General features: G+C 46.5%; 1 protein-coding gene and 3 non-coding genes across 4 annotated transcripts in view; all 4 read left to right on the forward strand.

Moving 5' to 3' along the window:
- The window catches only part of LOC142568676 (uncharacterized), a 120,218-nt gene that overhangs the window by 21,916 nt on the left and 76,788 nt on the right, over nucleotides 1-21,514 (forward strand). The gene's annotated exons all lie outside the window — the stretch shown is intronic.
- Nucleotides 720-790, forward strand: TRNAG-GCC (transfer RNA glycine (anticodon GCC)). The gene has a single exon. It is a non-coding gene; the product is annotated as a tRNA-Gly (tRNA).
- TRNAG-GCC (transfer RNA glycine (anticodon GCC)) lies at nucleotides 11,301-11,371 on the forward strand. Its single transcript has one exon. It is a non-coding gene; the product is annotated as a tRNA-Gly (tRNA).
- Nucleotides 19,154-19,224, forward strand: TRNAG-GCC (transfer RNA glycine (anticodon GCC)). The gene has a single exon. It is a non-coding gene; the product is annotated as a tRNA-Gly (tRNA).

A 21,514-nucleotide genomic window follows, 5' to 3' on the forward strand; every position in this document is an offset into this window, starting at 1 on the left:
GAAAAAGGCAAAAATGCTTCGAGTTAATAAGAAAGAAAACTGAAATTGCACGAGAAGATAACATGCCGCACGAGGACACGCACCTCCACATCACGCATGCGCTGCTCTTATTACTATACCGTATATACCTATTACCAAAAATTTAAGAAAATCGTGCAGTCGACTTATTATAGCGGGCTATTCCATAAAGAAAGGGCTAATTGTGCTCGGGAAATAACGTACGAGTCGATTTTCTACTTGCAGGTATTGTGTAGTCAACCGTTATGCATTGATTTATTGCATACAACAGACGTTCTCTGACTGGCGCTACTTTGCCAAACTCCCGTGCTATACTTGCAGCATCCTTTTTATATAAATCGGCAAACAAAGAAAAACTGCCTTTATAAAGCGGCGTTTTGCTGATCCTGCGTCACACCGAACGAAATGTTGTAGGCCTTCGACGTAGACGGATAAATACATAATATCCGTTGTCTTGCATGTGTGGTCCGGCTACACGACAACAGAGCTCTATTATTATTTTTTTTTTTTTGAACGATCCATAAAACTGCGTTGCGGGTGACCGAGGAAGCCTTTGTTCCCGCAGTGTCGCCAAGCGACCAACGCTGAAGCAGGTTTTTCTCCAGCAGGAGATCGCTGGGCGCAGTGACCTACATTCAGCCGTGCAATGGGCAGCTGTCGCCACGCTATCCCAGGAAAGCATCAGAAGCAGTAGCTCATAGGCGTCGGTGGTTCAGTGGTAGAATACTCGCCTGCCACGCGGGTGGCCCGGGTTCGATTCCCGGCCGACGCAGTTTCTTTTCTTTTTAAAGACAATACATTATACTGGAACGAGCGGTTGGGGGTCTAGCTTTATCATTATTATTATTTTAGAGTGCAAGAGCATTACTTCGTTTTATATGTATTGAAACTGAAGACACTCCGGAAAGGTGAAAAGAACAAGTTTACTTTTGGCTGCCTGAGACACCACCTTGATACAAGAGGAATTCTCAGATCTTTCCTAAAATTCTACCGGCGAGTTAGACGGTACATAAGACGGTAATACTAGTGTGCTTTTCTACAAAGCGCACTAGTATTGAAGGGGCCCTGGACCACTTTTTATCGAAGTGGAGAAAGGCATTTGATATTAAAATATTTCTTTTCAGAAACACGTTGCCACAAAAAAAGGACTTCAACGCGTTCAACAGAAGCGAAGTTATTGGCCATCAAACACGAATTCCACTAAGCTCTCGTTTCTTCTTCAATGCATTGTACTGCGAAGGCTACGACGGAGTGGGGCGTGCCACATTCTAAACAATAGCAAATGCTTGAAATCATGAAATTGGACCAAGAATTTATTGAATTACTCAAGGCACTTGATAAAGAATGCACAGCAGTATATGAAGTACATGGACTAAAATCTAGGAAAGTGAAACTAAAAGCCGGATTATAACAGGTATGTCCCCTATCACCGACCTTATTTAATATCTGTATAAACAACCTCCTGAAAGCACTAAATGACGAGGGACCTCGATTGAGACTCTCCACAATAACAACAGACTGCCAAGGGGTGTACACAAAAATCTGATACTTGGCATTCGCTGGCAATACTGTGCTTCTGACTGATTCGGTAGCAGACCTACAGGACCTCCTAGATTTCTGCTCCCGAGTTGCGGATGAGGACTACATCAAAATCAACGCAGAAAAATCGCAATAAATGAGCTTAAACACAAAATTCACGCTAGAAGGAAATTCTTTAACAAAGAGAGTCTATAACAAAGACAGCAACTTACAAGTATCTCGGAATTGAAATACGAAACAAAAAGAATTACCTCGAAAAACGAACCAATTCGATAATAAAGAAATCGAACCATCTAAAAGGTCGAGTATGGCACCTGTCCCGACATTTGTACAACCATTGTTCAGTCGGTCGCACACTCTGGAAAACACTCGCAGTCCCAGCAACAACATACGCAACTGACACACTAACATACTCGACACAGACTATAAAATGCCTAAACCAGCACCAGAACGAACTTGGACGATGGCTGCTGGGAGGAAACATCTTCACAGCCAATGCCGCAATAACAGGCAAAATGGGCTGGTCACAGTTTGAAATTCGAGAAGCAAGGTCAAAATTACGATACATAGGTAGCTTGAAATCCATGCCTGAAGCCAATTACAGCCGCCGAATATACTTACACCTGCGGTATAAGGGCATAAAGACCCTCTGGATGCAACGAGTGGCCTCTATCGAAACAAAATTCGGCCCAAACCGAAAGCTCCAAGAAACTAAAAGTGAAAGCAAATGGAGTAGAGAAGTGAACAAATGGATGACACACAGAAGCACAGACATCTAGCGCACAGCGACCGCAAAGAAAACAAGTACATTGTGCTAAGCGAAACTTAAACTGGAACCTGGCAGTGAACCATACTACAGGGGGGACAGACCGAGCGCACTACTCTTCCAAGCTAACACAGGATATTTGGCCACTCAACATCGACGGCATGAACTGTTCGACTCAGACCCTTCGTGCCGTTTGTGCGTGGCCCCCGAATAAACAGACGCCACGTGTTGCAGGTCTGCCCGCGAATGCGTGATAGACCCCAAACACAACCCGGGTTGTGTTTGGCGTCTATAGTACACTCCAAGTGGCCACTTGGAGTGAACTATTGGGCCTGTCCGGTCAAATGGATGAGTCACAAACCGATCGGATTCAGTCAACGAAGTACCTATTGGTGCAGTGGGAACGGCTCTGCAGACAAACCGAAAGCAGACCGGCCGGCTTAACGCCCAACACACCACCTTTGCCAACCGCACACACCTACACACCACCTCTTCTACACCGGTGCACAGTCGAAGGCTGCGCAGATTGCAGAGCGAAGTCACAAAGCACCTGGTGGAGCTGTTGCCAATCCTTCCTCAAGACCCGCGTGGAGCCCAGCCAAATCTACCCATGCGACGGTACCCAAAGCGTTGGCTGCAGGCTAAGAGACGCCACCCATGCGCCGCCATGCCACTCAGATGGCGACGCCAAACTTGGCTTGGCTTGGCGCGGCATTGCCTGGGGAACTTTGAACGAAGGAGGGGGGGAGTGGCGTGCTCATAGATAGTTCTGCGAAATTGTATTGAAACTCTACAGAACACGAACAAAAAGAAAGACGGAGTGAATTGTGAGAGACAGCAAAAAACTTTATTTTGCTGTGGAACCCAAAACGCCTGTCCTATGTTAAAAGGGACTAGGTACAAACTGACTTACTTGCTATCTACCCGATGTAGCCGACCACAGCCTGATGTCAGCTATCGGCCAATAGCAGCCGTCGAAAGGAATGACGAAACAAAGCGTCTGATGACGAAATATAACGGCTAGAGAGGGTGAGGACAGATCCTTCTGTTGAAAAGAGAGCGTTTGAGAGAAAGGTGACTGCGCGATCCGCTTGAGAGCTCCACGCATGCTTGAGAGCTCCACGCATCGAGGACGACAGCAAAACTTGGCTGAAATATTTGCAGCGGCGTATGCTACCCGCGGACTATGTAATTTCACCAGCACGAGGGCAGGTTCAGTGCCCCTTTAAGCATAGACAGCAACAACTGTTCTTCTATGTAATTGTGAATATTACCAGCTAATTCCAAACTTTCGGCAACCATACAGCAAATCCCGATGTCTCTCCGGTTTTACTCTTTAAGTACGACACTCGACTTGTGTGTGTGCGTGTGTGTGTGTGTGTGTGTGTGTGTGTGTGTGTGTGTGTGTGTGTGTGTGTGTGTGTGTGTGTGTGTGTGTGTGTGTGTGTGTGTGTGTGTGTGTGTGTGTGTGTGTGTGCGTGCGAGTGCGTGTGTGTGTGCGTGTGTGTGTGCGTGTGTGTCTGTGTTATTCGGCTAATTTGGCCCAGGTGTCGCAAAAAGAAACGTAGGAGCTACGCGTGTCGAATTGCCGCACTATAGTTCTGAGTCGTATGAAGCACGCGATGATATTTTTTAACAAACATTCCTTCATTAATTTTTTTTTAATATTAACTCTCGCGACAGATCTTCAATACAAAAGTTGCTGCGATTGGTCAGATACATCGGATTATTTCATCTATCCTAACATAACCACCCTATTTAATTTTTTCCTAGCCGATTTTAAATTGCGAGAAATTAAGAATGAATTACCACGTGACTGCCGCTAATGCGCCGGGCATTTAGTGCCCTAAAATGTAAGTTGAACGATATTAGCAAAGGCTGCTCCGCACACAAGGGATCGACTGAACAGGCTGTCTGTGACTGCGATGGACCGGAGGCAGCACGGTTTTTATCACCGGCTTTTTATCCCTGTACCCGCCTTGCTCCCTCTTTCGTCTTTCTTCATTGGTCCGAAAAGTAAAGAAAAAAATGCCTGCGCTGCGTCAAATGCTGCTTCCGGTCCCGTATGGCATTCGCTAGTGGCGGCTGCTTTTGCGTTGAATTTTTCTTAAAACGGTACGCCTCTTTTGTCGCCTAACGTCCATTGTATCTTGTCACAAGGACGAAGGCGGTCCATGATTCTTGTTGAGGGAAGGATGGTGACGATGGCAGGCGGTTATCACTGTTTAACGATTTCATTTATTTCGCTCGAACAACCCTAGTGGGCCTGAAACGACCCCGCTCCACGTCACAAAGGCTTCGCAATGATTTCAGTTTCAATCATTTCAATCATTTATGGATGAACTCTTGCATTCAATTACTCTTAAATTCCGTGTGCTGTACAGTTGTGGAATTCTCTGCCGGACAGCATCGCATGCAAGTCGAAGTGTGACACATTCGGCGACGCCCTACACCATTCACGCTTTAGTTTGCCGATGTCGCAATGATTCTATCAAATGATGTCTTTTCAAACTCTATACGTCCACTGAAGTAAGATAGTGTTTTTGTGTATTGGTGTGTATGTGCGAGTATGAAAGCATTCCGGGTGTATGTTTTGTTTTGCCTGTTTTATTTATTGGTTCTTTGTTTCCCTCTCCCCCTCGCTGTAATGCCTACGGGCGCTCTGGGTATTGTGATAAATAAATAAATAAAGCGTGAAGATGTGCCTGTTCGTTGTCGCACGTGTCGTTATTGCAAATCATTGAGTTTTATATTTTCCCATTGATTACATATGCCGTATTCCTTTAATGTCTATTTTTTGTTCTCAGTTTGAAGTACTATTCCCCCTCTTCAATGATGCAACCTCTATATTGTATTATGTCCTAGTTTTCTTTATTTATGTACGCGGTTAGGTAGGAGGTATTTATTGTAGTTATCAACATTTGTCGGTTATAAAACGTTTAATCTTGTCCAGCGTTGCTTATGCAGCGTTACGTGTGCGTATACGCGTATGCGTATGCGTTACGTATGCAGCGTTACGTTGCGTATGCAGCGTTGTGTCCAGCAGCGTTACGACGGGCTAAACATAAGCCACGTGCCGTTGTCCTCCGCGAGCGGCAGTGCGCTTAGCCAGCGGACTCGTGGCGGCACCTCGCGGCGGCCGCGGTATCTACGCCATGAAGCCGACCGCTACTTGTCAGCTATCAGCCAATAGCAGCCGTCTAAGGAAATGACGAAACAAAGCGTCTGATGACGAAATATAGCGGCCAGAAGAGACTGAGGAGAGATGTTTTTCATGAAAAGACAGCGTTTGAGAGAAAGGTGACTTCGCGATCCGCTTGCGAGCTCCACGCAGCGTGTACGACAGCAAAACTTGGCTGAGATGTTCACAGCTAGCAGCTTATGCTACCCGCGGACTACGTAATTTCACCAAGCCCCAGGGGCGGTTCAGGGCCCCTTTAAGCATAGACAGCAACCAACTGCTTATCTATATAATTTTAATCGCTTGTGAAAGTGACAAGAATAATCCCATATTTTCGGCAAGACGCATACAGCAAATCCCGATGGCTCCCCGGTTTTACTCTTTACAATAAAAACAGGAACAACGCAACACAGGACCAGTGAGCAAAGAGCACAGGACAAAGCACGGACTAAAAGCCAAATGCTTTATTTGCAGAAGCAGCATATAAGGACATCATTGAATGTGACGCAAAGAACAGAAAAAGAAGGATAAGCGTCAGCCACGGAGATAATCCAGTTATTTTGTGAGAGCGTGAATGACGCAGAACTGACGCACGCGTCGCCACTTGTGAATATGCGAAATACTTCAAAGATTTCCCGCGCGCGCTTTTCACTATATCTGCCAATTATTTCGTACTTAAAGCTCGGGGAGCAACCTCACCTGTTACAGTGGGCAGCCAGATGACTGCGCGGATTTCCTTTTAGTAAAGTGGCATGCTCGCGCAGGCGATCAATAATGCATCTCCCAGTTTGCCTGATATAGCAACGTTTACAATCGAGTGGGATCGTATAGACGACCTGCGTTGTGCAGTCAATGAAGCCGCCAAAGTGATTCTTATAGCAACTTTTGCGCGCGACTGTATCCACCACGACCTACTGTATACAGGGCGACGTGCGCATCCCGTGGTCGCCTACGGCAGCGCGCGGCCGAAGAAATACCACGTGATCACTGAGTAGGGACCAAGCGTGCCGGTAGAGGCCGCCAGTGCTCACCCTCACAGCAACGCCCGAAAGGCTCTGGCCCTGCCTCTTGAGTACGGCGATGACGGTAAAAATTCGCAGAGGAGCTGCAGTAAACTCGGCATTTCACATTATTGACAGGGTGCGGCTAGAAAAATCCACGTCAATACATGCGATACGTGCTCCAGATATTTGGTATCTTCGCTGTGCAGTGCAATGAAATTTTAAACTACTTTGAAGGCGCAGCCGCGCGGCTGCTCGGTTTGAAATAGTGTAATCCCTTAGAGCTTTTTTCCCCGTCATTGTCTGCTAAAATGTTGATTAGTGCTGTGGTGCCAATAAGGTCTGGTGCGCACTTTCCGCGCTAACCGAGGTTTGAGCGCGCCCGCACTTCATTCTCCCGTAGGTTTCGCTAGTCCCGAGCCGGACGCGATGAACGCACTACGTACCGCTTTGCAGGGCCCACGCGTTCCTTTCCTGCATTCGGCACGTTCACTGAAGTGACGTGCCGTTGAGAGCGCGGCAGCACGTGAGTGGTTTTAATTGCAGTACATGCCACAATCGTAAATATGTGCTGTTATTGACGTATTTATTTACGCCACTTTACCAAATGATAACGAAAGTCTAGATTGAAAAAATTCCAAGGGCGCTTTATTGTGTCATCACACAGATAGTCACTACACTTTAAGCATTTTTCTGAAGTTGGGCTTTTGAAACGAAAAGCTTCGCTACGTTAGTCGACACCACGCTTCGCGCGAGCCGGCGTATGTCGGAATTGGCTCCGTAAGCGTGTTCGGAGTCGGCGCAGGTGGCCACTGCCGCGTGCTATGCGTCGTCGTTTGACGTTCGCCGCAAGCGCGTGTTTATCGCGGAGGCCGACTATATAACCGCTTGCCAGAGAACAGGCATGCGCATTCAACATGGAAGGAGAAGAGAGTGACATTACCGATACAGAGAGCTGTGTTTATGGCTGTACAGCAATCGCAAGACAATGTGCCCAAGAACGATGAATAAAGAAGATTAATAATCCTGCATAACTTATGGTATATATCATTCATAACCAATTTGCATCACTACATAAGGCACACGTATAGCATAACCATAAGCTTACCAAAGCATATCCATAAGTGAAACCATAAGCATATATAACCACAGGCTAAATCATAAAGCATATGCTAAACCGTAAGCCATATCCGTAACTTAAAGCATAAGCATATCCATAAGTTAAACCGTAAGCGTATGATTATGGTTATGCTTTTCATAAATCATAACCATAAGCTAAACCGTAAGTATAATCATAGGCTAAATCATAAAGCATAACTATAAGCTAAGCCATAAATAAGCATCACCGAACCTTTTCGTTTCCAGATATCCCGGCTTAACCTTAGCTAAGCCCCAGCCATTTTTTTTTTTTTGTTCAGGTTTCAACCATTGGTTTTTAATATCGGTCACGGGGAACTCATGAAATGAAATTCCTCTTGATGCTCGGCCGCTTGACTTTCACAACGGTATGCAGAAGTAAACCATTGTGCATGAAGAAGCCGCAAACGCGAAAGCCGGCTCCCACGGGGCTGAGAATCACAGTGTCACTGAAATCGAATCTGGTAATCAAGATCCAGCGACACCAACAGATCACCAAGCACTCAGCTAATCGATTGTTTCGCGCGCGTGCGTTTGCGTCCTTCTGTGCTTTGCTGCCCGTGCGTGCGGCCGGCCACGGGGTTCGGGTAGGTGGGGGTGAGCACTAGCGCCACTGTTCGCGGCGGCGGTTTGGAAAACTAAAGAAAGCCACACAAGCAAAAGCAAATCAGCGGCGCTGACGCAGCGCCGCACGCGCAGGTCGCCCCTTATACAGTAGGTCGTGGCATCCACCTTGTTGACTATTTGGCACAATCCGCTCTGTTTATGAGAGGCATTGCCCACCACCCTCACTCCTGCCTTGGCCGCAAGTTCTTAATATCATGGGAAACACGGCGTACGTAAGGAATGATGGCAAGCATAGATCTAGAAGGCGGTGACTGCATAGTTTGTTTTCCGGCGTTCTTTACCTCTTTTACAAGTCCACCAGCAAGACTGCACAATACGCTGGTCGGGTAGCCTGCTGATGTTAATCTGTTGACTTGTGCTCAAAAGCTCTCTTCAACAGAGTGCTCGCACGAACGCTTGAGAGCAGCTCGCAAACCTGCCATAGCGATGCCTCGTTTTACGAGTTTGGAGTGTGCCGACGAAAACGGGAGAAGCCCTTTCTTTGAGCGAGGCGAGTAGCTCCAGCAAACGTGATGAGGTTTAAAAACAATTTCAGTGTCTAAAAAAATTTAACAGTCATTGGTGTGGGCTCTTCCGTTGTTAATGCAAAATCCTTCATTATCTAACTTAAGTCGTCAATATTTGTCTTGGAAGTTAACTCCGCGTCAGAAGGGTCAACCGAATAAAATGCTAAAAAGTCGCCAACAAAGCGGAGTATTCTTACTGTTGTCAGCTGTGGACGATCGAGTAAGCCCCTATCATAGTATGCAAGCAAAATTTCGCTAAGTATGGGTGCCAAACATGAACCTATACACACTCCCCGCCTTTGAATTGAAAGCTTATTGTCATGACAAATGAATGTAGATTTCAGGTAGTTAGGTGAGCGAAGGCGGTGTGTGATGCTTGTCGAGGGAAGGATGGTGACGATGGCACGTGACCATCACTGTTTAAGAGTTCCATTTATTCCACTCGAACAACACTAGCGGGCCTGAAACGACCCTGCTCCACGTCACACAGGCTTCGCAATCATTTCAGTTTCAATCATTTCAATCATTTACGGATGAAGTCGTGCATTCGATCACTCTGCAATTCCATGTGCTGTCTAGTTGTGGAATTCACTCCCGGACAGCAACGCATGCAAGTCGAAGTGTGACACATATCGCGACGCCCTACACCATTCACACTTTATTTTGCTGATAAAGCGTGAAGATGTAATGTTCGTTGTCTCACGTGCCGTTATTGCAAATCGGGTGATTTTTTTTGTCATTGATTACATATGCCGTGTTCCTTTGCTGTCTTTCTTTGTTCTATGTTTCAAGTACTTTTTCCATCTTCAAAGATGCAACCTCTATATTGTATTATGCTGGAGTTTTCTTTCATTAAATACAGGGGTAGATAGCAGGTATTTAGTGTAATTACCAACATTTGTCGGTGATAAAGGTTTAATCTTGACCACCGTTGCCTATATTTAGGAATTCTCTTTTATTGCTGTTTCGTTTCGATATTGATGGCTGCAAAATGAGAAAACACACGTGTACTTTGATTTAGGTGCACATTAAATAGCCCCAGGTGGTCAAGATCATTCCGGAGTCCCTCACTACGGCGTGCCTCGTAATCAGATTGTGGTTTTTACACATAGAACCCCATAGGTGATTTTTTTTTTCTTTTCGATATATGTTACACATTAAGTGTATATTAGGCACGCACTTAAATATTGCCCCCCTTACTCAATGCCTCCCCACAGGGCTGTAAGGTGCTATTAAAAAATTAAAAGATTAATTAATGAGTGAGTGAGTGAGTGAGTGAGTGAGTGAGTGAGTGAGTGAGTGAGTGAGTGAGTGAGTGAGTGAGTGAGTGAGTGAGTGAGTGAGTGAGTGAGTGAGTGAAAAAATAAACAGATTATTGTACGACACGTATCACGCAACATATCGGGATTCTGTACCACTCGTGTCACCGTGGGACGTTCTAATAATGGAGGATCGACCAAGAACGGTCACACCCCAGTGATACATATAGAGTAGCCCAAGTCAAAGAATATAAAATAAATCAAAGAATTCACGAAATATAGTTAACGGTATCTACTGTTAATAAATCGGTGTGCGTGGTTTGGAGATATCTCTGAGCCGACATCGTGTGTTTGGATTTTATATAAGAAGCTATCCTTTCTTTCTTTTGTTGTTACGTTGAACAGTGGTGATCATACTTGGTCAGCACACAAGAGTTATGTAAACCACTTCGCTGGTACTTCCGTATACGCTTTGTATACATATCTACAAATATACCTGCCGATATGTCGACCTACCTAACAGCCCCCAGGAGCCCCATCAAACGCGAAAAAGGCAAAAATGCTTCGACTTAATATAAAAAAAAAACTGAAATTGCACGAGAAGATAACATGCCGCACGAGGACAGGCACCTCCACATCACGCATGCGCTGCTCTTATTACTATACCGTATATACCTATTACCAAAAATTTAAGAAAATCGTGCAGTCGATTTATTATAGCGGGCTATTCCATAAAGAAAGGGATAATTGTGCTCGGGAAATAACGTTCGAGTCGATTTTCTACTTGCAGGTATTGTGTAGTCAACCGTTATGCATTGATTTATTGCATACAACAGACGTTCTCTCACTGGCGCTACTTTGCCAAAATCCCGTGCTTTAGTTGCAGCATCCTTTTTATATAAATCGGCAAACAAAGAAAAACTGCCTTTATAAAGCGGCGTTTTGCTGATCCTGCGTCATGCCGAAGGAAATGTTGTAGGCCTCCGACGTAGACGGATAAATACATAATATCCGCTGTCTTGCATGTATGGTCCGGCTACACGACAACAGAGCTCTATTTTTTTTTTTTTTTTTTGAACGATCCATAAAACTGCGTTGCGGGTGACCGAGGAAGCCTGTGTTCCCGCAGTGTCGCCAAGCGACCAACGCTGAAGCAGGTTTTTTCTCCAACAGGCGATCGCTGGGCTCAGTGACCTACACGCAGCCATGTAATGGGCAGCTGTATCCACGCTATCCCAGGAAAGCATCTGGGCTAGTACCTCGTCGGCGTCGGTGGTTCAGTGGTAGAATACTCGCCTGCCACGCGGGTGGCCCGGGTTCGATTCCCGGCCGACGCAGTTTCTCTTCTTTTTAAAGACAATACATTATACTGGAACGAGCGGTTCGGGGTCCAGCTTTATCATTATTATTCTTTTAGAGCGCAAGAGCATTACTTCGTTTTATATGTATTGAAACTGAAGACACTCCGGAAAGGTGAAAAGAACAAGCTTACTTTTGGCTGCCTGAGACACCACCTTGATACAAGAGGAATTCTCACAGATCTTTCCTAAAATTCTACCGCCGAGTTAGACGGTACATAAGACGGTAATACTAGTGCGCTTTTCTACAAAGCGCACTAGTATTAAAGGGGCCCTGGGCCACTTTTTATCGAAGTGGAGAAAGGCATTTGATATTAAAATAGGCTTTTTCAGAAACACGTTGCCCCAAAAAAAGGACTTCAACGCGTTCAACAGAAGCGAAGTTATTGGCCATCAAACACGAATTCCACTAAGCTCTCGTTCCTTCTTCAATGCATTGTACTGCGAAGGCTACGACGGAGTGGGGCGTGCCACATTCTAAACAATAGCAAAAGCTTGAAATCATGAAATTGGACCAAGAATTTATTGAAATACTCAAGGCACTTTATAAAGAATGCACAGCAGCATATGAAGTCCATGGACTAAAATCTAGGAAAGTGAAACTAAAAGTCGGATTATAACAGGTATGTCCCCTATCACCGACCTTATTTAATATTGTGGCGACGAGCGACCACGTAGACTGTTAAAGTCTCGGGCTCTCGCAGGAGAGGAAGAACCGACCGTCCGTCTCTTAGCGTAGCATTCTTTTTAATCTCTTTCGGAACGCTAGCCGTGCCGGAGCGCCAGCCGCTCGAGCCTCGTGTAGACGCGAGCGTCTACGTCATCCCTCGTGCGACGCCGATGCTGCTGCCGCTACAGAGGGCTCCCCCCCTAGAGAGGAGGAAAGTTCGACGAACGATGGAAAGTCCACGTGACGCGGCGTCTCTTGGCGTTGGTCTTGGGTGTCACGTGCACTGGCGGCGGCGAAGGATGCAGCAGGGTCGCGTCGCATACTGGTGGAGCTGATGGCGTGGGTGCTTCTATGTAGGCTGGTTTGAGACGTTCCAGGGCAATTGTGTCTGATCGGCCGTTGACATTCACAACAAACGTCGTCGGACCACGCTCTAGAACACAATATAGCCCGGAGTAGTGTGGTTGCAAAGGCTTCCGCACAGCACAGTTACGCACGAAAACGTGGGTAGCAGAGCTGAGTGCGGGAGAAACGTACGGGGACCTTGCTTCTTGTGAACGTGTAGGCACGGGGCGCATCTGGCTGAAGAAAGCTTGCAGTTCGGCAACGTAGTCGGCAGGTGATGGCATAGGCGTTTGGGGGGTGGCGACAAAGAAATCGCGCGGAAGGCGTAGGTGGGTGCCGTAGACTAGCTGAGCACAGGAGCAACCTAGGTCACTCTTGAGTGCGGCTCTGATGCCAAGTAAGACAAGGGGCAAATGTAGGACCCACTTCTCCGGCGATTCATGTGCCATAAGGGAGGCCTTGAGATGCCGGTGAAAACGTTCAACTAGTCCATTGGACTGAGGGTGGTAAGCACTTGTGCGAAAACGTGTCGTTCCGAGTAGTTAATGGTAGGCGCGAACGAGATCGATCTTAGAAAAGATCGTCGCACCGTGAAACGCTACCGTGAAGTCCTGAATGTTCGGTAGAGGGTAGCGATCAGGAATGGTGACGTTGTTTACTGCCCGGTAATCACCGCATGGGCGCCAGTCTCCCGTCTTCTTAGGCACCATGTGAAGTGGTGATGCCCAGTTACTGGAGGAAGGGCGGATAGCGATGGCGGAACAGGAGGGCTCACCGCGTTCCTCGGATGGGTTCTGGCCTTGAGCTCTCGTGGCGTCGGTCTGGTCCATGGTCGTCTCTACCACAGGAGCGTATGGCAGTATCACGTCCGGGTTCACCAAACTGTGGCGACGAGCGACCACGTAGACCGTTAAAGTCTCGGGCTCTCGCAGGAGAGGAAGAACCGACCGTCCGTCTCTTAGCGTAGCATTCTTTTTAATCTCTTTCGGAACGCTAGCCGTGCCGGAGCGCCAGCCGCTCGAGCCTCGTGTAGACGCGAGCGTCTACGTCATCCCTCGTGCGACGCCGATGCTGCTGCCGCTACAATATCTATATAAACAACCTCCTGAAAGCACTAAATGACGAGGGACCTCGAGTGAGACTCTCCACAATAACAACAGACTACCAAGAGGTGTACACAAAAATCTGATACTTGGCATTCGCCGGCGATACTGTGCTTCTGACTGAGTCGGTAGCAGACCTACAGGACCTCCTAGATTTCTGCTCCCGAGTTGCGGATGAGGACTACATCAAATTCAACGCAGAAAAATCGCAATGAATGAGCTTAAACACAAAATTCACGGACGAAGGAAATTCTTTAACAAAGACAGTCTATAACAAAGACAGCAACTTACAAGTATCTTGGAATTGAAATACGAAACAAAAAGAATTACCTCGAAAAACGAACTAATTCGATAATACAGAAATCGAACCATCTAAAAGGTCGAGTATGGCACCTGTCCCGACATTTGTACAACCATTATTCAGTCGGTCGCACACTCTGGAAAACCCTCGCAGTCCCAGCAACAACATACGCAACTGACACACTAACATACTCGACACAGACTATAAAATGCCTAAACCAGCACCAGAACGAACTTGGACGATGGCTGCTGGGAGGAAACATCTTCACACCCAATGCCGCAATAATAGGCAAGATGGGCTAGTCACAGTTTGAAATTCGAGAAGCAAGGTCAAAATTACAATACATGGGTAGGTTGAAATTCATGCCTGAAGCCAATTACAGCCGCCGAATATACTTACACCTGCGGTATAAGGGCATACAGACCCTCTGGATGCAACGACTGGCCTCTATCGAAACAAAATTCGGCCCAAACCGAAAGCACCAAGAAACTAAATGTGAAAGCAAATGCAGTAGAGAAGTGAACAAATGGATGACACAGAGAAGCACAGACATCTGGCGCACAGCGACCGCAAAGAAAACAAGTACATTGTGCCAAGCGAAACATAAACTGGAACCTGGCAGTGAACCATACTTACAGGGGGGACAGACCGAGCGCACTACTCTTCCAAGCTCACACAGGATATTTGGCCACTCAACATCGACGGCATGAACTGTTCGACTCAGACCCTTCGTGCCGTTTGTGCGTGGCCCCCGAATAAACAGACGCCACGTGTTGCAGGTCTGCCCGCGAATGCATGATAGACCCCAAACACAACCCACTTGGAGTGCACTATTGGGCCTGTCCGGTCAAATGGATGAGTCACAAACCGATCGGATTCAGTCAGCGAAGTACCTATTGCTGCGGTGGGAACGGCTGTGCAGACAAACCGAAAGCAGACCGGCCGGCTTAACGCCCAACACACCACCTTTGCCAACCGCACACACCTACACACCACCTCTTCTACACCGATGCACAGTCGAAGGCTGCGCAGTTTGCAGAGCGGAGTCACAAAGCACCTGGTGGAGCTGTTGCCAATCCTTCCTCAAGACCCGCGTGGAACCCAGCCAAATCTACCCATGCGACGGTACCCAAAGCGTTGGCTGCAGGCTAAGAGACGCCACCCATGCGCCGCCATGCCACTCAGATGGCGACGCCAAACTTGGCTTGGCATGGCGCGGCATTGCCTGGGGAACTTTGAACGAAGGAAGGGGGGGGGGGGGGCGTGCTCATAGATAGTCCTGCGAAATTGTGGTGAAACTCTACAGAACACGAACAAAAAAAAAGACGGAGTGAATTGTGAGAGACAGCAAAAAACTTTATTTTGCTGTGGAACCCAAAACGCCTGTCCTATGTTAAAAGGGACTAGGTACAAACTTACTTACTTGCTATCTACCCCATGTAGCCGACCACAGCCTGATGTCAGCTATCGGCCAATAGCAGCCGTCGAAAGGAATGACGAAACAAAGCGTCTGATGACGAAATATAACGGCTAGAGAGGGTGAGGAGAGATCCTTCTGTTGAAAAGAGAGCGTTTGAGAGAAAGGTGACTGCGCGACCCGCTTGAGAGCTCCACGCATGCTTGAGAGCTCCACGCATCGAGGACGACAGCAAAACTTGGCTGAAATATTTGCAGCGGCGTATGCTACCCGCGGACTATGTAATTTCACCAGCACGAGGGCAGGTTCAGTGCCCCTTTAGGCATAGACAGCAACAACTGTTCTTCTATGTAATTGTGAATGTTGCCAGCTAATTCCAAACTTTCGGGAACCACACAGCAGATCCCGATGCCTCTCCGGTTTTACTCTTTAAATACGACACCCGACTTGTGTGTGTGTGTGCGTGTGCGTCTGTGTGTGTGTGTGTGTGTGTGTGTGTGTGTGTGTGTGTGTGTGTGTGTGTGTGTGTGTGTGTGTGTGTGTGTGTGTGTGTGTGTGTGTGTGTGTGTGTGTGTGTGTGTGTGCGTGCGTTTGTGCGTGTGCGTGTGTGCGTGTGCGTGTGTGTGTGTGTGTGCGTGTGTGTGCGTGTGTGTGCGTGTGTGTGCGTGTGTGTGTGAGCGTGTGTGTGTGTGCGTGTGTGTCTGTGTTATTCGGCTAATTTGGCCTAGGTGTCACAAAAAGAAACGTAGGAGCTACGCGTGTCGAATTGCCGCAGTATAGTTCTGAGCCGTATGAAGCACGCGATGATATTTTTTAACAAACATTCCTTCATTAAATTTTTTTTAATATTAGCTCTCGCGACAGATCTTCAGTACAAAAGTTGCAGCGATTGGTCAGATACATGGGATTATTTCATCTATCCTAACATAACCACCCTATTTAATATTTTCCCAGCCGATTTTAAATTGCGAGAAATTAAGAAAGAAATACCACGTGACTGCCCGCTAACGCGCCGCGCATTTAGTGCCCTAAAATGTAAGTTGAACGATATTAGCAAAGGCTGCTCCGCACACAAGGGATCGACTGAACAGGCTGTCGGTGACTGCGATGGACCGGAGGCAGCACGGTTTTTATCTCCGGCTTTTTATCCCTGTTCCCGCCTTGCTCCCTCTGTCGTCTTTCTTCATTGGTGCGAAAAGTAAAGAAAAACTGCCTGCGCTGCGTCAAATGCTGCTTCCGGTCCCGAATGGCATTCGCTAGTGGCGGCTGCTTTTTCCTTGAATTTTCCTTAAAATGGTACGCCTCTTTTGTCACCTAACGTCCATCGTATCTTGTCACAAGGACGAAGGCGGTGCATGATTCTTGTTGAGGGAAGGATGGTGACGAAGGCAGGCGGTTATCACTGTTTAATGATTTCATTTATTTCGCTCGAACAACACTAGTGGGCCTGAAACGACCTCGCTCCACGTCACAAAGGCTTCGCAATGATTTCAGTTTCAATCATTTCAATCATTTATGGATGAACTCTTACAATCGATTACTCTGCAATTCCGCGTGCTGTACAGTTGTGGAACTCTCTGCCGGACAGCATCGCATGCAAGTCGAAGTGTGACACATTCCGCAACGCCCTACTATATTCATGCTCTAGTTTGCCGATGTCGCAATGATTCTATCAAATGATGTCTTTTCAAACTCTATACGTCCACTGAAGTAAGATAGTGTTTTTGTGTATTGGTGTGTATGTGCGAGTATGAAAGCATTCCGGGTGTATGTTTTGTTTTGCCTGTTTTATGTATTGGTTCTTTGTTTCCTTCACCCGCTGTAATGCGTACGGGCGCTGTGGGTATTGTAATAAATAAATAAATAAATAAATAAAGCGTGAAGATGTGCCTGTTCGTTGTCGCACGTGTCGTTATTGCAAATCCATTGAGTTTTATATTTTCCCATTGATTACATATGCCGTATTCCTTTAATGTCTATTTTTGTTCTCAGTTTGAAGTACTATTCCCCCTCTTCAATGATGCAACCTCTATATTGTATTATGTCCTAGTTTTCTTTATTTAAGTACGCGGTTAGGTAGGAGGTATTTATTGTAGTTATCAACATTTGTCGGTTATAAAACGTTTAATCTTTTCCAGCGTTGCGTATACTTATGAATTCTCTTGTATTTTATTTGTTTATTAATGTTTTTCCTGTTTCCTCTTTTCGATACTGATGGCGGTGAAATGCGAGAACACACGTGCACTTTGATTTAGGTGCACGTTACAGAACCTCAGGTGGTCAAGATAATTCCGGAGTCCCCCATTACGGAGTGCCCCGTAATCACATCCTGGTTCTGGCACGTACAACCCCATAAGTTATTTCTTTTTCGATATATCTTAGACATTCAGCCTATATTAGATGCGCACTTAAATATTGCCCCCCTTACTCAATGCCTCTCAAGAAGACCGTAAGGTGTTCATAATTAACTAAGTAATATGAAATTTAGTGATGCGTTAATGAATAAACAAATAATTTTACGACACGTATCACGCAACATTCCGGGATTCTGTACCACACGTGTCACAGTGGGGCGTTCTAATAATGTAGGATCGACCAGGAACGGGCACACCCCCAGTAAAATATGAAGAATAGCCAAGTCAAAGCAAACAAAGCAAATCGAGGAACCCACGAAGTATATTCAACCATATTTTCTGTTAACAAATCGGTGTCGGTGCTTTGGAGACATCTGTGAGCCGACATTGTGTGTTCAAATATTATATAAGAAATTATTCTTTTCTTTCTATTGTTGTTACGCAGAACAGAGGTGCGCATACACGGGTCAATAATAATATTTGGGGTTTTACGTGCCAAAACCACTTTCTGATTATGAGGCACGCCGTAGTGGAGGACTCCGGAAATTTTGACCACCTGGGGTTCTTTAACGTGCACCTAAATCTAAGCACACGGGTGTTTTCGCATTTCGCCCCCATCGAAATGCGGCCGCCGTGGACGGGATTCGATCCCGCGACCTCGTGCTCAGCAGCCCAACACCATAGCCACTGAGCAACCACGGCGGGTTACACGGGTCAGCACACAAGTGCATATATAAACCACTTGGCTGTTACTTCCATATAAGCTTTGCATACATATCTACAAATATATCTGCCTATATGTCGACCTACCCAACAGCCCCCCGCAGCCTCATCAAACAGGAAGAAGGGAAAAAATGCTTCGATTTAATAAGAAACGAAAGCGAAAGTGCACAAGAAGATAACTTGCCGCACGAGGGGACAGAACACGCATCTCCGCGTCATGCATGCGCTCCTCTTGCGATTAAACCAAACATTAAACGTTTTATACCTATTACCAGAAATTTAAGAACATCGTGCAGTCAATTTATTATATAGCGGGGTATTCCACAAGAACCATGTAATTGTACTCGGGAAATAACGCATGAGTCGATATTAGACTTTGAGGTTTTGCGTAGTGAATCGTAACGCATTGCTTTATTGCGTATAACAGATGTTCTCTCACTGGTGCTACTTTGTCAAAATCCCATGCTATATTCGGAGCATCTTTTTTATATAAAGCGACAAGCAAAGAAAACCTTGCTTTCTGAAGCGCCGTCTTGCTGGTCGTGCGTCACGCCAAAGGAAATTTTGCAGGATTTCGTCGTAAACGGAAAAATACGTAATACCCGCTGTCTTGCATACGTGGTCAGGCTACACGATCGCAGAGCTCTATTCTTTTTTTGAACGATCCATGAAACGGCGTTGCGGGTGACCGAGGAAGCCTTTGTTCCCGCAGTGTCGCCAAGCGGCCAACGCTGAAGCAGGTTTTTCTCCAACAGGCGATCGCTGGGCTCAGTGACCTACATTCAGCCATGCAATAGGCAACTCTATCCACGGTATTCCAGGAAAGCACCTGGCGTAGTACCTCGTCGGCGTCGGTGGTTCAGTGGTAGAATACTCGCCTGCCACGCGGGTGGCCCGGGTTCGATTCCCGGCCGACGCAGTTTGTTTTCTTTTTAAAGGCAATACATTATACTGGAACGACCGGTTGGGGGTCTAGCTTTATCATTATTGTTCTTTTAGAACGCAAGAGCATTACTTCGTTTTATATGTATAGAAATTGAAGACACTCTGGAAAGGTGAAAAAAACAAGCTTAATTTTGGCTGCCTAAGGCACCCCCCCCCCCCCCACGTTGATTCAAAATAAATTCTCACAGATCTTTCCAAAAATTATATCGCCGAGTTAGACGGCACATATGCGCCTTTATAGAAAGCGCACTAGTATTTAAGGGGCCCTGAACCACTTTTTATCCAAGTGGAGAAAGGCATTTCATATTAAAACAGGCGTTTTCAAAAAGACATTGCCGCAAAAAAAAGGACTTCAACGCGTTCAACAGAAGGGAAGTTATTGGCCATCAAACACGAATTCCACTAAGCTCCCGTTCCTTCTTCAGTGCCTTGTACTGCGAAGCCTGCCACGCAGTGGCACGTGCCTGCAAGGCTCCGCCTTCTAAACGTCACCGGCGCTCACAGTTCAAATTTCATTTTCGATGGCAACGTAGACGCCAGGACTTCCGTCTTTGGTGCTTACGACACGCTAAACATAAGGCACACGCGGTTGTCCTCGGCGAGCGGCAGTGTGCTTAGCCAGCGGACTCGTGGCGGCACCTCGTGGCGGCCGCTGCTTGTCATCTACCAGCCAATAGCAGCGGCGTAAGCAAATGACGAAACAAAGCGTCTCATGACGAAATATAGCGGCCAGAAGAGACTGAGGAGATACGTTGAAAAGAGGGCGTTTGAAAGAAAGGTGACTTCGCGGTCCGCTTGCGAGCCCCACGCAGTGTGTACGACAGCAAAACTTGGCTGAGATGTTCACAGCTAGCAGCTTATGCTACCCGCGGACTACGTAATTTCACCAAGCCCCAGGGGCGGTTCAGGGCCCCTTTAAGCATAGACAGCAACCAACTGCTTATCTATATAATTTTAATCGTTTGTGAAAGTGACAAGAATGATTCCATATTTTCGGCAAGATGCATACAGCAAATTCCGATGGCTCCCCGGTTTTACTCTTTAAAATAAAAACAGGAACAGCGCAACACAGGACCAGAGAGTAAAGAGGGAAAAAAAAAGAGACCAAAGAGTAATGGACTAAAAGCCAAATGCTTTATTTGCAGAAGCAGTATATAAGGACATCATTGAATGCGACGTAAAGAGCAGAAAAAGAAGGATAAGCGTCAGCCACGGAAATAATCCAGTTATATTGTTGAGAGTGTGAATGACGCAGAACTGACGCACGCGTCGCCACTTGTGGGTATGCGAAATGCTTCAAAGATTTCCAGCGCGCGCTTTTTACTATATCTGCCAATTATTCCGTACTTCAAGCTCGGGGAGCAACCTCACCTGTTACAGTGGGCAGCCAGATGACTGCGCGGATTTTTTTTTAGTAAAGTGGCATGCTCGCGCAGGCGATCATTAATGCATCTCCCAGTTGGCCTGATATAACAACGTTTACAATCGAGCGGGATTTTATAAAAGACCTGCGTTGTGCAGTCAATGAAGGCGCCAAAATGATTCTTATAGCAACTTTTGCGCGCGACAGTATCCACCATGTTGACAATTTGGCACAATCCGCTCTGTTTATTAAGGGCATTGCCCAACACCCTCACTCCTGCCTTGGCCGCAATTTCTTAATGTTGTGGGAAGCACGGTGTACATAAGGAATGACGGCAAGCATAGATCTCGAAGGCGGTGACTGCACAATTTGTTTTCCGGCGTTCTTTACCTTTTACAAGGCCACTAGCAACACTGCACTATACGCTGGTCGGGTAGCCTGCTGATGTTAGTCTATTGACTTGTGCTGAAAAGCTCTCTTCAACAGAATGCTCGCACGAACGCTTGAGAGAAGCTAGCAAACATGCATTAGCGATGCCTCGTATTACGAATTTGGAGTGTGCCGACGAAAACAGGAGAAGCCCTTTCTTTGAGCGAGGCGAGTAGCTCCAACAAACGTGATGAGGTTTAAAAACAATTTCAGTGTCTTAAAAACATTTAACGGTCATTGGTGTGGGCTCTTCGGTTGTTAAGGCAAAATCCTTCATTATCCCATCGTAGGCATCAATATTTGACGTGGAAGTTAACTCCGCGTCACAAGGGTCAACTGAATAAAATGCTAAAAAGTCGCCAACAAAGCGGAATATTCTTACGGTTGTCAGCTGTAGGCGAGCGAGTAAGCACCTATCATAGCATGCAAGCAAAATTTCGCTAAGTATGGGTGCCAAACATGAACCTATACC

The sequence above is a fragment of the Dermacentor variabilis genome, unplaced genomic scaffold, assembly GCF_050947875.1.
Source record: "Dermacentor variabilis isolate Ectoservices unplaced genomic scaffold, ASM5094787v1 scaffold_29, whole genome shotgun sequence".
Taxonomy (NCBI): Eukaryota; Metazoa; Arthropoda; class Arachnida; order Ixodida; family Ixodidae; genus Dermacentor; species Dermacentor variabilis.